At 36.7% G+C, this 15,377-nt stretch overlaps 1 protein-coding gene across 44 annotated transcripts in view; it reads left to right on the forward strand.

The window, feature by feature from the left end:
* The window catches only part of SOX5 (SRY-box transcription factor 5), a 1,169,920-nt gene that overhangs the window by 390,138 nt on the left and 764,405 nt on the right, over positions 1-15,377 (forward strand). For all 44 annotated transcript variants that reach the window (XM_086401754.1, XM_086401750.1, XM_086401772.1 and 41 more), the window contains one exon: positions 12,807-12,867. The gene's annotated coding sequence lies outside the window, so the exon portion shown is untranslated. The remainder of the gene's footprint in view (positions 1-12,806; positions 12,868-15,377) is intronic.

The raw sequence follows: 15,377 nt of genomic DNA on the forward strand, positions 1-15,377 counted from the left end.
TGCAATTCCAAATATTAGAAATAACCTAAATCCCCATTCATAAAAGACCTGTTTAATAAATTAAAGAATGTCCATACAAGTAACATGCAATTCTAAAAAATAATGTGGAAGGTTTCTATGCATGAACATGGAGACATTTCTAGAATATATTTATATAAAAATTTTTTGAAACTTCAAAGATTGGAGACAATATGCTTTTTTTTGCATTAGAAAGAAGGGCAAATAAGAATAAATACATATATTAGCTTATTTTTACAAAAAGAAATACAGGAAGAATAAGCCAGAATTAATGAAAATAATTGCATATAATGTGTTAGAGGGAATAAATAGAAGTGATAGAGATGGAACTAAGTCTCCTAAGATCTTCCCAGGTGGCGCTAGTGGTAAAGAACTGCCTGCCAATGTAGGAGACTCAGAAGACGCTGGTTCAATCCCCAGGTCCTGAAGATCGTTGGTCAGGAAGGTCCCCTGGAGGAGGAAATGGCAACCCATTCCAGTGTTCTTGCCTGGAAAATCCCATGGATAGAGGAACCCAGTGGGCTACAGTCCATGGGGCTGCAAAGAGTCAGACATGACTGAGTGTGCTCACACACACATACATACACACTCACATGTGGGAGTTACCTGTATATATAGTTTTGGCTATGCAAATATCATATATATTTAAGAAATAAAATTTAATCAACAAGGATGGAAAATATGTATGGTATTAGTTACTAACATTGATGGAAAGCTGAATGGTGATCATTGTTGGTGATACTTTGGACCATTACTGTACTAGAGGACAAAGAGAAAGTGAAGGGGGAAGCATTTAAGAGATTGATACTTACTGAATTATAAATATTACTGCTACTTTCCTATTTAATCTTCACATTTTATTTATCTTTAATTTCTACAACTAATATGGATACATTTTCCCTTTCTCATATTACTCCTTTTGTCAAGAGAGGAGAATAAGTGAAACTATGATTATGTTCTTTGCAGCAGAGTGTGGAGAAACTCTGTATAGTCAGTAAAAGCAAGAGTCAGAAAAAGCGAGATCTGACTGTGGCTCAGATCATGAGTTCCTTATTGCAAAGTTCAGGCTTAAATTGAAGAAAGTAGGGAAGACCAGTAGGCCATTCAGGTATGACCTAAATCAAATCCCTTATGATTATACAGTGGAGGTGATGAATTGATTCAACAGATTAGGTCTGGTAGACAGAGTGACTGAAGCACTATGGACAGAATTTCGTAACCTTGTACAGGAGGTAGTGACCAAAATCACCCCAAAGAGAAAGAAATGCAAAAAGGCAAAGTGACTGATTATCTGAGGAGGCTTTACAAATAACTGAGGAAAGAAGAGAAGCACAAAGCAAGGGAGAAAGGGAAAGATATACCTGACTGAGTGCAGAGTTCCATAGAAGAACAAGTAGAGATAAGAAGGCCTTCTTAAATGAACAATGAAAAAAAAATAGAGGAAAACAGTAGAATGGGATATACTAGAGATTTCTTCAAGAAAATTGGAGATATCAAGGGAACATTTCTTGAAAGGACAGGCATGATAAAGGGCAAAAGTGGTAAGGACAGAAACAGAAGAGATTAAGGAGAAGTGGCAAGAATATACAGAAGAACTGTAACAAAAAGGTCTTAATGACCTGGATGACCACAGTGGTGTGGTCACTCACCTAGAGCTAGACATCCTGGAGTGTGTAGTCAAGTGGGCCTTAGGAAACATTACTTTTTCCATCTGATGCTAAGAGCCAACTCATAGGAAAAGACCTTGGTGCTAGAAAAGATTGGCAAAAGGAGAAGAGTTTGGCAGAGGATGAGAGGGTTAGATAGCATCACCGACTCAATGGACATGAATTTCAGTAAACTTTGTGAGAGTGGAGGACAGAGGAGCCTGGTATGCTGCAGTCCATTATGTTGCAAAGAGTTGGACAGACTTAGTGACTAAGGTTTTATCAACCTTGGCAATAATTTGAATCAATGATGTGATTTCATATCATGTACTCTGGGACAAGGTCCGGTACAGAATCAGGGCATATATTTTGCCAGTGTCTAAGTGAAGAGAGACTGTTAACAATGTAACACATTATTGAAAGTATTACTTGATTCCTGAGTCATATTGTTTTTTCTTTTTAATTTGTACTTACAGCACAAACAATGCTAGTAATATACCATTTTCTACTAATACATGAGTAGCTCCCTAGGAGTGCAACATGCTTTACAAGTTAATCTTTTAGGAGTCAAGAAAGTAGAAATTATTAAAATTATTTTGAGAAAATTAAATATGCCTATGGAAAGGAAGAAGAAAAAATATCTGATTGTTTCTTATTTATTCAACCAGTTGGTTTTCCAGTGGTTCAAAGTATTAAAGAAATTTTTAAAAATTTGTTAGCATCTGCCCTGGATGATTCTGATTCTACGTGTTCATGTGGGCTATTTTGTAAACAAAGATATGAAGATGTGTATCATTTTAAAGTTGGGTTTTATGGGGCCTACTTTAGGCCATGGATTTTTAAAAAATTCCCCACCCTTGCTTTGATTTTGGCAATGGGTAGATATAGCTATAGTTTCTCCTTATTAACTCTTGATCCTGATGTTACTCCTCATCTAAGGGAAGCAAAGGAAGAAGGGTTCTCTATGAAAAATCTTGATGTTCACTTTTTTTATCTGTAGTATTTGTGTTCAGTGTAATAAAATTTTATGAGTACCTACTGTGTGTCTTGCATAATTCATTAAGGACTTGAGTCATGTTTTTTTAATCTAATGACTTTCTGTCTATAAAGGTAAAATTTCATAGAATTTCACACAGTATAAGCAGACCAAGGATTAAATACACATAGTGGGTAAAAAGCTGGAAGATGATAGAATGATGTATAGAGTGAGCACCCTGTATGTTTCTAATGAGAATGAAAGGAATTTTAGGAAGCCTAAGGAGACTCTGAGAGGGTAAGGTTTTAGTTATAAGTCAATGATCACGTTATTAAAGAAAGTCGTACCATTGTGCTTCTCAGTGCTTTTCATCATGCAGTGACATAGTGAAAAAAATAATGAAGTGGAAAAGTCAGTTCCCCATATCAAAAGATCTGAAATATAAGTGTTCCCAGCCAAAGAAGGCAAGATCTGGAATTTTTTAAAAATGTGGATATATAGAATAAATATGCAACCCTCCTGATAATGTTGGCTGATGAAATGAAATTCACCAACTGTAATTCTGGCACAGACACACACAGTGCTGCATGCACACACGCACACACACACGCACATACACACACCACACACACACACACAAACACCCTCTGCATATCCTTAATCATTTGCTATCTTATTTACATTTCATTTACTAGAGTAAATTCTATCATTTGAACTTTTAAAAAATATATTTCAATATTACTTAGGGAAAAATAAGAAATAATGTGATTGGCTTTCAAATAGCTTATTACCATTCAAATAGTCTCAAGCTAAATTATATTAGGAAAAAAAAAAGGAAGAAACCCTGTTTCAGCTTCCAAAACATTCTAAATGGAGACTTAGCTCTAAGTAATCAAAATTGCTTTAGTTGTGCAGAGCGGCATTAAAAGCCTTGTCCACTAATTGAGTGAAGCGGCACTACTGGAGCAGTCTTATCCCCTCATTAGATGATCTTGCAGGCGCTGTTTGTCATCCTGGGTTGCTGGGCTCAATCTAACAGTACTGCTGGCTCAAATTAATGGTAATTCATTATGACACACTATGTCCTTCCCCTCAAACAACAATGTGAAGCCTGTAGGGCATCTGTCGGCCACTGGTACTTATTTATCATGTTCCTTCCCACTTTAGTTCAAGCAACCACCTTTGTATGAACCTTCTGACTTCTTTTCGCTAACTGGTGATTGGAGATGGAACTTGACTGAAGAATTACATTCAATTCCCCTCCACTAATGTTATTGAGAATAAGAGAGTGTCTAACAATAGGCTGGAAAATGATGCTGTGTTCTGAAGGAAGCATGCATTTGTACCTGTGTGTATAGAGACTTATGTTGGAATACAAATCCCTCCCCTGTAACAAATCATAGGGAATATTGATAGAAAATATTGAAGCAGAATGTTCCTAAGTGTGGTATAAATCCAAAGAGAATAAAATTGTTCTAACTATGTGGGTTTGGTGATTTAACACATTTAGAAAGAATCTTCAGATTTATGCGATGAGCATTGCTGTTCAAAATGCTGCTTTTCTACTTTGGCAAGCAAGCAGGATGCTACTCCTAGGGATAAGGTTCTAGCGGTGATGCAATTGGACACTTCCTCCCAGCAACTCTAAATTGTATGTTTGCATCTATCAGTTATTGTGTTGATTCCGATCATTTGTTCTGTCTATGGAAGAATGACTCAACTCTACCAGTAAAGAGGAGCTGAACAACGTTTGAACACAGCTTTTCTCTGAAATCCTTAAATGGCCATGAATGTAGTAAAGGTTGCATGTATTGACTAGTTGACTCCATAGGTTGGAATTGGTGGTTCACACAGGAGAGTTGTGGCACTCACTGTTTTCCCAAGGCAGTGTCTAATCTCACTGTAGGGCATCTACTCCAAGCAACGAGGGCCTGGTGGGATTTTAACAGCATTAAAAGCCTGCCTACTCACACACCATTTATTGTTCTAAATCCCACAATTAAATTCATTCCTTTGGGTTATATATAAAAAAAAACACACGACAATTTTCTTGATATAATCAAATTGCGTAGACTAGTTAATAGACTACTATTAATTAGCAACCATTTATTCATTTATTTATCTAATGTTTATTTCTGTTAACTCTATTCCTTCGTAAAATACACTTCATAAAATGTAACAAAATCCATCAGTTCAGGACTGCTCATTATTTCATTTCACAAAATTATTTGCATAAAATATAGATATATCTGCTTTTACATAGCAGTTTTTTTGCTTTTCTTGACTGAATGCCTGCTTTCTTCACCAGATCAATTCCATACATTGTCTTCATAATTTCAGTGAAGAACAGAACTCACACTCATATCCAATCCATTTGCAAATCCTATCTCTAAAAAATATGTATTCTAATTTACCACTCTCACTTTAGCTCAAGATGACATAAAGTATGGAAGATTAAAACAGACTCTCCACTACCATGGTCTATTCTTAAGAGAGCTTTGGAAATAAGTGCGGCCATTTTTAGTTGTCAGAATTTCTGGGGATTACTACTGGCAGTAGGTGAGCTGAGCTTAGAGATGCTAAATGACATGCTGTGTGCTTGAAGGTCAGGACAGAGGGGAGCTGGCCACCCAAAATGCCAGTAGCAATTCTGTTGAGAGATACTGAGCCCATTAAAAACTTTAGCCATAGAATATCCTACTTCTGTTCAAAGCCCTCCAAAGACTGCTAATTTTTCTAGGAATAAAAGCTAATATCTTTCCAATGGCATATAGGCCTGACGCAGTCTGTCCTTTTCCCTGCCTCACTTATCTGACCTCATTTCTTCATACTCATTCATCACTCATGGCACTGCAACCACTCTGAAAATACAGTCATGCCAGCATGCTTTTCCTGTTGACTGAAAGTTCCTTTTCTGATATGTACCTCTCACTCCCTCACCTCTGTATTCAAATGTCCTCTTTCTCAGTTACTCTGCTTAAAACTGTGACTCCTCCTCTCAGATTGCTACCCAAAGCTGTTTGTCTCCAGAGTACTTGTCAGAATCTAATATTTTATGTTACATTCTTGTTTATCTTCCCTCACCAGACTATGAGCTGCATAAGCGATTCTTGTCTGTTTTGTTCCGTGCTACTATTGCATTGCTTAGAATAATGTTTGGCGTGTAATAGGTGCTCAATAAATAGTTTTTGAATGAATGAATTTAAACTCATAACAGCCTTGAGCAGTATTGCATTAAAGAAGCAGACATATAAAAGCTGAGATGTCGGGGGCTTCTCTGGTGGTCCAGTGGTTGATAATCTGAGTTTCCAATGCATGGGGCACAGGTCTGATTCCTGGCTGGGGAAACTAAAGATTTGACATGTACTGTGCCATCAAGCATAATTAAAGTAAAAGACTAAAAAATGAGAGGCTATTTGATTTGGCAAGAGACATATGGCTTCGGAAAGAGAGAAATTTGCATCTGTTTCTAAGTACATTTGTTTATTCATCTTCTAAGTATTTCTTGAACTCCAGTTTAAATCAGGCACTGTTCTAGGTGCAAAAGGTAAAGCAATGAACAAAATTGGCAAGGTCATTAAAAGATAAAAAACCAACAGTTTTAGAGATAATAAGTGCTATGCAGCAAATCAAAGGAAGAAGGGATAGTGACAGGTGGTGGGAGAGTGCCTCCAATTTTTGTACTTTTCCCAGTTTAATCTGACTAGCTCACATCCATGTTAGTAACAGTTACTTTGTTTGACATATTGGCCAGCACTTGAGAAGGCAACAGGGAACTGATACATGGACAAGTATCTTTTGAAGTTGTCTATGTGGTCTATGGAGAAGGCAATGGCACCCCACTCCAGTACTCTTGCCTGGAAAATCCCATGGACGGAGGAGCCTGGTGGGCTGCAGTCCATGGGGTTGCTAGAGTCGGACACGACTGAGCGATTTCACTTTCACTTTTCACTTTCATGCATTGGAGAAGGAAATGGCAACCCACTCCAGTGTTCTTGCCTGGAGAATCCCAGGGACGGGGGAGCCTGGTGGGCTGCTGTCTATGGGGTCACACAGAGTCAGACACGACTGAAGCGACCTAGCAGCTGCAGCAGCATGTGGTCTATTCCGAGAAGGCGATGGCACCTCAAGAAATTTTAGTTGAAGTATAGTTTACTTATAATACTGTATTATTTCAGGTGTAAAGAGAGGAATAGTGATTCAGTAATTTTGCAAACTATATTCCATTATAGGTTATTGTAAGATACTGGCTGTAATTCCCTGTGCTATACAATATATTCTTGTTGCTTATCTGTTTTATACATTGTAGTTTGTATCTGTTAATCAGTTCAGTTCAGTCGCTCAGTCGTGTCCGACTCTTTGCAACCCCATGAATTGCAGCACGCCAGGCCTCCCTGTCCATCACCAATTCCCGGAGTTCACTCAAACTCAGGTCCATCAAGTCGGTAATGCCATCACATACCCCTAATTTGTTGCTCCCCCTGCCTTCTCCCCTTTGGTAACAACAAGTTTATTTTCTGTATCTGTGAGTCTGTTTTCATTTTGAATATTCACTCATTAGTATTTTTGTAGATTCCACATATAAATGATACCATACAGTGTTTGTCTTTTTCTGTCTGACTTATCTCACCGAGTATAATATTTTCTATGTCCATCCACATCACTCAAATTACATGGCTGAGTAATATTCCAATCATCTTTTGGGGCATTTTGGTTGCTTCTGTGTTTTAACTATTTTAAATAGTGCTGCTGTGAACATTGAGGTGCATGTATCTTATCCAGTTAGTCTTGTCCTTTTTTTCCCAGATATATACCCAGGAGTGGAATTTCCAGATTATATGGTGGTTCTATTTTTAGTTTTTTGAGGCACCTCCATAGTGTATCCATAGTGTACAAGGGTCCTCTTTTCTCCATACCTTTTCTAACATTTGTTATTTGTAGACTTTTTGATAATAGCCATTCTGGCAGATGTGAGATGATACCTCATTGTTATCTCTGCCACATGCTGACCATGTGACTATGAGCAAATAAGTTTCAGTGTCCTCCTTTGCTATGTGCTAATTATGCACATTTCATAGAGTGGTTGTGAAGTAAAGAGCCAGTGTAGATGAAGTGTCTAGTGGATAAAAATAAGTTAGTTATTTTTTTAAAGTCTTGGTTAATATTTAGAAAATAGACCTGGATGGAGTACTCCAGTGGATGTCTGTGTTCTGGGGAGGAATATGGGGTTATTAAAAGGGCACTAGGTGCCAACTCAGAACCTTTTCAAAGCTGTTTTATCGGCACACTTAAATAGCAGTGTACATTTTGTATAAAAGTTTTGATATTCTATTTAGTAACCTTTTTGTTACTATGAAAGTTATATAATTTACTGGAAAAATGTTTAAAAAATGTAAATTAGCAAAAGAAACTAAGAAACTTTTCTATTCTAAAACTAACATTGTAACATTTTGGCATTTCTTTTTTGAGTTGTTTTTGTATCTTGTATGTGAGCCTGTGTATGTATCATTAGTTATATAAACTACTGATCTTTGGTCTATTAACCAGAATTAATCTTTCAGAACATTAATATTTTGGAACAAAATTAGTGTTTAGAAACTTTTGGATGCTGGAGTCAAAGGAATTTGTATGTGAATCTGGGTTCTGCTAATTATTAAGCCTCTTTTCCTCAGCAAATTAGTAAGGAGATAATCTATAGTTTATTTAACCAATGCTCTATTGTTAGCCACTTTGACTCACTCTATTTTTATGTTGCTAATAATTTCTAGATGAATATATTTGTGCATACCTTTTCTTGTTTTTGGAATTCTTTATTCAGTATGTATTTTCCAGAAATGAAATTACATAAGAACGTGTGCAGGCTTCCCTGGTGGCTCAGACGGTAGAGAATCTGCCTGCAATGTGGGAGACCTGGGTTCAACCCCTGGATTGGGAAGATCATTGGGAGAAGGGAATGACTAACCCATTCCAGCATCCTTGCCTGGAGAATTACATGCACAGAGAAGCCTAAGGGGTTACACTTCACGGGATCGCAAAGATCCAGACATGACTGAGCAACTATCACACTGGGATGAACATGTATAAGATTGCTGGTATAGATGATTCAAATTTTTCCAAAAAATTTGGACCACTTTTAATTTTCAGTAGCCACACTTGAAAGTCCTATTGAAAGACTAATTTCTGAAGACTAATTTAAAAGTAGAATGCTTTCCTTTTATTTTATTATTGGTTTTTAATCTTGACATGCTATTAATGTTATTGGTCAAGGAATACCTATCAAAATATTAAATATCTTTTGTATCATCTGAACATAGACTTTTCAAGACAGATGTGGGTAATTTTCCTTTTAAATGTGGGATTAATGTGTTAATGTGCCTTTGCTTTATCTATGAAATTTTTTAAACTTGCTTTTTTGATTTATAATTTATATACTATACAATCCACTAATTTAAAAGTGTGCAATTCAGTGTTTTTCAGTAAATTTAAGGAGAAGTTCAGTATTACCACAATATAACTTTAGAACATTTTCATCTAACAAAAAGAAGCTACATATTCATTAACATACTCCCCGGAGAAGGCAATGGCACCACACTCCAGTACTCTTGCCTGGAAAATCCCATGGATGGAGAAGCCTGGTGGGGCTGCAGTCCATGGGGTATCGAAGAGTCGGACATGACTGAGCGACTTCACTTTCACTTTTCACTTTCATGCATTGGAGAAGGAAATGGCAACCCACTCCAGTATTCTTGCCTGGAGAATCCCAGGGACGGGGAGGCTGGTGGGCTGCCGTCTCTGGGGTCTCACAGAGTAGGACACGACTGAAGAGACTTAGCAGCAGCAGCAGCAGCTATTACTTCACAAGTCTCTTCTCCCTGTAACTCTAAGGAACTGCTAACTGCTCAGTGTCTTTATAAATTTACCTATTCTGGACATTTCTTAAAAATGAAATCATACAATGTGTGGTCTTTTGTTACTGGCTTCTTTCATTTGGTATAATATTTTCAAAGATTATCCATGTTGTAACATACTTCATTCCTTTATATGACTGAATAATATGTCACTGTATGGATATATTACATTTTGTTTGCTCATTCATCAGTTGATGGACATTTAGACTGTTGCCACATTTTGGCTATTCTAAGTGGGATTACATTTGAGTACAAGTTTTTGTATGGACATATGTTTCATTTCTCTGTGTATGAACATAGGAGTGGACTTGCTGGCTCATATGGTAACTCTCTATAACCTTTTGGGAACTGCCAAACTATTTTGCAAAACACTTGAAGAATTTCACATTCTTATCTGTGATGTATGTTTTTTCCAATTTCTCTATACCCTTTTCTCTATACCCTTAGCAGCACTTGTTATTATCTTTTTTAAAAAATAACCATCCCCCCCCCCAAAAAAATAACCATCCCAGTTGATGTGACGTAGCATATCATTGTGATTTTGGCTTGCATTTACCTAATGTTGAGTATCTTTCATGTTCTAATTGACAATTTTTATACCTATTCTGGTAAAATGTTTATTCAGATTCTTTGCTTATTTTTTAATTGGTTTGTTTGACTTTTTAATGTAGAGTTGTAAGAGTTCTTTCTATATTTTGTATACAAGTCCTGTATCAGATCTATGATTTGTAAATATTTTCTCCCATTCTGTAGGTTACCTTTTCACTTTCTTGATGGTGTACTTTGAAACAAAGATTTTGTATTTTGATGTAATTCAATTTATCATTTTTTTCTTTTGTTATTTATTTTATCTGTTGGTGTTATATTTGAAAAATCATTGCCAAACTCAGGGTTACAAAAATTTATGCTTTCTTCTAATAGCGTTATGATCTTTAGTTCTTACATTTATTTATATGATTCAGTTTGAATTAATTTTTATATGATTTTGAAGTATGAATCTAATTCCATTCTTTTGAATATGGATATCCAATTTTCCCAGGACCAGTTGTTGGAAAAATGATTATATTCCAATGTGTTCATCATTCCAATCAATCTGATGCTAACTATTTAGAGTTAGCACCAGTCACAAGCTAATGGGTAAGGTCCCCAGATAGACTACCCTTACTTCAGAAGACAGCTACAAGTGGGGTCCCCAGGCAAGGAAGACTTTTCCCAGGGTGAATTGGATATAGACTTAGGAATTCCCATGACACTTCTTCAGGCTCAGTAATGCACTAGAATGATTCATAGAATCCATGAATGTGCTTACTTATGATGACTTTTATTGTAAGGGATTCAGATGAACAGAAGAGGTAGAGGACACGTCTAAAAGGGTTTTGGTGAAGAGTCTCTGTCTTGTGGAGGCAGGGTGTGCCATCCTCCTTGAACATCATTCTGTTCACAGGAAGGAAATTCTGGGATTGTTGTTTGGAGCTTTTATTGACATAATTATAGATGTGTTCTGGCTTAGTCATTGGTCATGTCAGTACACTCAGTCTCCAGCCTCTTGGTCTCCTCCCCCTAGAAGTCAGTGTAGGGGAGAAGGTCAGGGGTTGGGGGTGGGAGGTGTCTCAGTGTTCCAGCCCTCGAATCACTTGCCTGCTTTTTCTGATATCCTACCCCAGCCTGAAGCGGTCTGGGAATCCTCTTAAGGGTCATGTCACTAGCATAACGAAGTCATACCTATCACTCAGAGAATTCCAAGGGTTTTCAAAGCTGCCTGTCAAGAACCAGGAACAAAGACTAGATTTATTTTTTTTTTGTCATACTGTAACTGTTCCCTACCTCTCCCCCCGCCCCCCACTGAATTGTCTGGGCAAGTGTGTCAAAATTGATTGACCATAAATGTCAAGGTTTGTTCCTATACTCTCAATTTTATGTCGTTTATCTGTATTTGTGTCCTTATACCAGTACCACACTGTCTTGATTACTGTAGCTTTGGCTTTAGTTTGGAAGTTGTGAAGGATGTATTCCCCAACTTTTTTTCTCTCATAGGATTGTTTTAGGTGTACTGGATCTCTTGCATTCCGTATGAATTTTAAGGACAGTCTGTCAGTTTTTACCAAAAAGCCCAGCTAAAATTTTGATAGAGATTGTGTTAGACACACTGATCAGTTTGTGGAGTACTTCATGCTAAGAATATTAACTTCTCTGATGCATGAATGTGGGGTGCCTTTTCATCTTTCTTAGATATTCTTTCATTTCTTTCAGTAGTGTTTTAATTTTTAATATGCAAATCCTCCACTTATTAAATTTATACTTAAGCATCTTATTTTTTCGTGTTGTAAGGGAAATGCTTTCTTAATTTTATTTTTGGAGTGTTTATTACTAGTACATACAAATCCAATTGACTTTTATGTATTGATCAAGTATCCTGCAACCTTACATTAGTTTTAATAGTGTTCATTACTTTTAATCATCTTTTAAAAATAAAATGTCAATACTTAGGATTTTCTAGATAAAAATAACATTGACTACAAATAGAGATAATTTACTTTTTCCTTTTCAATCTGGATGCGATTTATACCTGAACGTAGCCTCCCTTTTAATCTTGAATAGAAGTGATATGAGTGGGTACTATTGTCTTATTTCTGATAGCAGGGGGAAATCAGTCAGTCTTTTACTACTAAGTATGATAGTTGTGAGGTTTTCATAGTTGCTCCGTATTAGGTTGAGGAGTGAAAGTGAAAGTCATTTAGCTATGTCCGATTCTTTGCGACCTCATGGACTGTAGCCTGCCACTCTCTTCTCTCCATGGAATTCTCCAGGCAAGAATGCTGGAGTGTATAGCCAGCCCCTTCTCCAAGGGATCTCCCCAACCCAGGGGTCAAACCCAGGTCTCCTGCATTGCAGGCAGATTCCTTACCATCTGAGCCACCAGGGAAGCTTTTTGAATGTTTATTTCATGAAAGGGTATTGGTATTTTTCAAATGCTTTTCGGCATCTATAGAAGTGATCATATGGTTTTATCTTTTATTAATATAGTATTAAATGTGTTATATTATTTGATATTTAGATGCAAAATCAACTTTGCATTATTAGGATAAATCTGGTCTAGAAAAAAGTTTTACAGTGAAATTACTTAATATTTCTTCCAAAGTTATGTAGTAGAAATCTTCTTTAATTCCCTTTGTAAAATTTATTTTTTTTCACCTGAGTATTTTTGAAATTATTTTGATTTGTCACTAAGTACATTTCTTTCTTTTTTCTTTTTCTCAGCATTGCAAGAAGTAGATAATATCAAGGACATCAGGAGTGGGAGAGATTGGAGACTCAGCAGGTCAGGATATTACATTATCATTTGCTGATCATTCTTTTCATTAATTTTGGAATTTTTGATCTCTTGCCACTTGTTTATTTCTTATCTGTGATTATTTGGTGTGGTCTTCAGTGTTGCAGCTACCTACTGGAGCCTTTGTATAATAGGTCCAGCACTTGGGCCTTCTCTTTTTAAAATTTGAAGGTAAAAAGTAGTTTGAAGAGATTTTCAGGAACAAAGGAAATTTTCTTACCTAATAAGATTCAGAGTTACCCTGATTTCTGTTATCTATCTAATGTGAATATTATTTGAATAGTTTTGAAATGAAGACTTTTCCATGACTTTTTCAGAATCAAAACCTTAAAACATATAAAATGTCATTACTTATGTAATTGTAATGGGAGAACACTTGGGTCATGAAAGTCAAGTTTCCTTTCTTTTCTGTTGTATTCTCTCGGTGCAAGGACACCTCTAAGAACTCACAATATTCTTAGAGTCTGTTTACTAATGCTAATTTTAACTACTGAATGTTGGCTGCCATATATAAAGTGAAGGTTAATTAAATAATTTATCTGTAGATAGAACAATCTCAATAGTCAAAGGGTCTACTGTGGGCTTTTGTCATCTAATATGGAAAGTTTAGGGTAAGTCACACTCCTCAGTAAGCTGGGCACAGCCATGTTGGTCTCTGCAGTCCCCATGGTCCTGAGAGTCACCATGAATGACTGACGACCTGTGATGACTGATTTCTTGCTTCAGGGAATCCTCCCTGTGTTGTCTTAATCAGTGGTGATAAGTCTTGCTACTATGGCTTAGTTATTTATAGAAGCTTGGTGGTCCTCTCTTATAAGCCCTCCAGTGTTACCACTTCCACAAGTCTCCTGGAGTTTGACTTAGTGTCTCGACACCCAGGTCTCCTGGAGAGCAGCTACCAGTATTTTTTTTCATGTTTCATCACCCAGATAAATGAGTTTGTTCTTCAGTCTGATCACATCTCTTCAAGTGAAATGGTTTATTCAGAATGGAGCTCAACTTAAAGTTCTTCTGCTTGGATGCTTCAGAGATTTAGTCATTTTCTAGCATTAAGAACTAGACAGATTTTTATTATGTATCTTGTGAGAATACCACCCTCCAGCTTAAAGGAAAGATAATTGCAAGTGCATCTTGATGCATCGTATATACTCAGATCTCTGCTCTTAGCTAAATTAGGTAAGAGTCCTTCAAAAAGCTGTGTTTACAATGATATGCCCAAGAAATTGGGTTTATAAGTATGTCTGCAGTGATTCTTAAAGAGTTGAGAAGCACTTTTGGGTGATACTTTCATAAGGAGTTTTCTGGTAGTTAACATCTCTTGACTTTCAATCTGTAACTATCATTGGACTAAACATTAGAAAGAAGCATACTGAAACCCAACGGTGGTGAATTTTCTTGGACACTGGCTGTTATGTATATATTGACCTTAAGTTGAACACAGTTGTTGTTTGAGTTTTGCATGTTTAGAAGCAAAATCAAGAAGGAAGAGACAAATACCTCATAGATTCCTGATAGTCTTGAAGGATAGAGAGAGCCTCAGTCTAATTCACCTGTTTTACAAACCTACATTGCCTCCCACTGTCACAGGAAATATTAGTAGCAGAGATAAATCTGTGTTTCTTGACATGATGCAAATATAGTGCATTGTGTGCTTTACAGCTGTGGAACTCAAACAGTTCTGCCCCCAACATTGTACATGCAGATAAGAAACTATCATCGTCCTATGTCATCTTCACCAGTATGTATTTTGATAAGGAATGCCACTGATACTTGTACTTCACTTTGCACTGATATTCAAAGAACTCAAGAACATTAAGTTTTTTTTTTTTTTTTTTTTTTTACTGTTGTGTCTCTGGAGAAGTTTCCTATTTAGTTGGATGAAATGAAAAGATGATCATTCATTCATTCATTCATACAACAGAAGTTCCTTCCTTCCTGGAGCTTTCATTCTAGTGAAGGAACACCTAAAATGAAAAATTTAATGTATATGTTAATAGGGATACATACTAAGGAAAAAATAAAGCAGAATAAATACAGAATGATGGGAGACTGTATCCAGTACCATGTCTAGGGAAAGCCTTTCTGCTAAGGAGAGAGTGGAGCACAGACCTGAGTGCAGCATGAGAGGGGGAAGTGTTTAGAGATATGAGTGAAGATATATAGTCATTGGGAAGAGCGAGTATAAGGAGCATGCTTGCTATGTTGAAAGATTGTCAAGAAAGGTATTTGTAGAGTCAGAGGAGAGTAAAGAGTGGACAAGTACAGTCAGAGTAGAGTGAAGAGTGGACAAGTAAGAGATGAAAAAGCATGATGTGATGTTCATTATACACGGTCTGGTATACCGCAGCAGGATCTTGACTATTATTCTGAGTGACGTGGGGATCATTAAGGGGACTTTAGCCAATAAAAGGGCATGATGTGGCTTGCATGGTTTAAGGATCACTTGGACTTACAGGTTGGGTAAAACATTAAAAATTTTTTCCTTTATCAGATCAGAT

This window comes from Bos grunniens, chromosome 5 (genome assembly GCF_055505025.1).
Source record: "Bos grunniens cultivar Pamir isolate PY7600 chromosome 5, Bosgru_T2T1.0, whole genome shotgun sequence".
NCBI lineage: Eukaryota > Metazoa > Chordata > Mammalia > Artiodactyla > Bovidae > Bos > Bos grunniens.